Source organism: Ursus americanus, unplaced genomic scaffold (assembly GCF_024610735.1).
Source record: "Ursus americanus isolate L20-20 unplaced genomic scaffold, mUrsAme1.1.p SCAF_94, whole genome shotgun sequence".
Classification (NCBI taxonomy): Eukaryota; Metazoa; Chordata; class Mammalia; order Carnivora; family Ursidae; genus Ursus; species Ursus americanus.
In genome coordinates, this window is record NW_028273676.1 from 471,781 (window position 1) to 474,345 (window position 2,565).

Sequence of the window (2,565 nt, forward strand, 5' to 3'; positions counted from 1 at the left end):
CGACGAACAATAGGTGCTTGCTGTGGAACACCTATCCCAAGTGGGGGTAGCCAGCTCAACAAAATGCCACACACCCAGGTGTAAGAAACAACATTGCCCAGGCATGGTCTAAGCCCCTCACCTCGTCCCTGTGCTTTGGGGAGCCGGAGGGACAGCCGAGGCCCACGGCCCTGAGACCCCTTTGCAAAAAGCCGGCTTCCCACGGAGACAGTTTTCCTGAGGTGTAGACCCTCTCCCAAGTGGTTGTGGCAAGGTAAAGCCAATGCCCTCCACTTCTCTGGAAGAAACCACAGTGCCCAGCCATGTTCTAAGCCCTCCCATCCTCCCTGGGCTTCTGGCAGCAGGAGTGAAAAGAGAGGAGCAGAGCACTGGGACCCGTTTGACAAAAACCGGCTTCCCACGGGAAAGTCTTTCTCCACGTGCAGACATGCTCCCAGGTGCCTGTGGCAAGGGGAAGGAAATGCCATACACTGACCTGGAAGAGACCACAGGGCCCAGGCACAGTCTGAACCCTTCCCTCAACCCGGCGGTTTTGCTAGCAGGAGTTCAAGCCCAACGAACACAGCCCGGAGACCCCTGGGGCAAAAACGGCTTCCGACGAACAATAGGTGCTTGCTGTGGAACACCTATCCCAAGTGGGGGTAGGCAGCTCAACAAAATGCCACACACCCAGGTGTAAGAAACAACATTGCCCAGGCATGGTCTAAGCCCCTCACCTCGTCCCTGTGCTTTGGGGAGCCGGAGGGACACCCGAGGCCCACGGCCCTGAGACCCCTTTGCAAAAAGCCGGCTTCCCACGGAAACAGTTTTCCTGAGGTGCAGACCCTATCCCAAGTGGTTGTGGCAAGGTAAAGCCAATGCCCTCCACTTCTCTGGAAGAAACCACAGTGCCCAGGCATGTTCTAAGCCCTCCCATCCTCCCTGGGCTTCTGGCAGCAGGAGTGAAAAGAGAGGAGCAGAGCACTGGGACCCGTTTGACAAAAACCGGCTTCCCACGGGAAAGTCTTTCTCCACGTGCAGACATGCTCCCAGGTGCCTGTGGCAAGGGGAAGGAAATGCCATACACTGACCTGGAAGAGACCACAGGGCCCAGGCACAGTCTGAACCCTTCCCTCAACCCGGCGGTTTTGCTAACAGGAGTCAAGCCCAACGAACACAGCCCGGAGACCACTGGGGCAAAAACGGCTTCCGACGAACAATAGGTGCTTGCTGTGGAACACCTATCCCAAGTGGGGGTAGCCAGCTCAACAAAATGCCACACACCCAGGTGTAAGAAACAACATTGCCCAGGCATGGTCTAAGCCCCTCACCTCGTCCCTGTGCTTTGGGGAGACGGAGGGACACCCGAGGCCCACGGCCCTGAGACCCCTTTGCAAAAAGCCGGCTTCCCACGGAAACAGTTTTCCTGAGGTGCAGACCCTATCCCAAGTGGTTGTGGCAAGGTAAAGCAAATGCCCTCCACTTCTCTGGAAGAAACCACAGTGCCCAGCCATGTTCTAAGCCCTCCCATCCTCCCTGGGCTTCTGGCAGCAGGAGTGAAAAGAGAGGAGCAGAGCACTGGGACCCGTTTGACAAAAACCGGCTTCCCACGGGAAAGTCTTTCTCCACGTGCAGACATGCTCCCAGGTGCCTGTGGCAAGGGGAAGGAAATGCCATACACTGACCTGGAAGAGAGCACAGGGCCCAGGCACAGTCTGAACCCTTCCCTCAACCCGGCGGTTTTGCTAGCAGGAGCACAACCCCAACGAACACAGCCCGGAGACTCCTGGGGCAAAAACGGCTTCCGACGAACAATAGGTGCTTGCTGTGGAACACCTATCCCAAGTGGGGGTAGCCAGCTCAACAAAATGCCACACACCCAGGTGTAAGAAGCAACATTGCCCAGGCATGGTCTAAGCCCCTCACCTCGTCCCTGTGCTTTGGGGAGCCGGAGGGACACCCGAGGCCTACGGACCTGAGACCCCTTTGCAAAAAGCCGGCTTCCCACGGAAACAGTTTTCTTGAGGTGCAGACCCTATCCCAAGTGGTTGTGGCAAGGTAAAGCCAATGCCCTCCACTTCTCTGGAAGAAACCACAGTGCCCAGGCATGTTCTAAGCCCTCCCATCCTCCCTGGGCTTCTGGCAGCAGGAGTGAAAAGAGAGGAGCAGAGCACTGGGACCCGTTTGACAAAAACCGGCTTCCCACGGGAAAGTCTTTCTCCACGTGCAGACATGCTCCCAGGTGCCTGTGGCAAGGGGAAGGAAATGCCATACACTGACCTGGAAGAGACCACAGGGCCCAGGCACAGTCTGAACCCTTCCCTCAACCCGGCGGTTTTGCTAGCAGGAGTTCAAGCCCAACGAACACAGCCCGGAGACCCCTGGGGCAAAAACGGCTTCCGATGAACAATAGGTGCTTGCTGTGGAAAACCTATCCCAAGTGGGGGTAGCCAGCTCAACAAAATGCCACACACCCAGGTGTAAGAAACAACATTGCCCAGGCATGGTCTAAGCCCCTCACCTTGTCCCTGTGCGTTGGGGTGCCGGAGGGACACCCGAGGCCCACGGCCCTGAGACCCCTTTGCA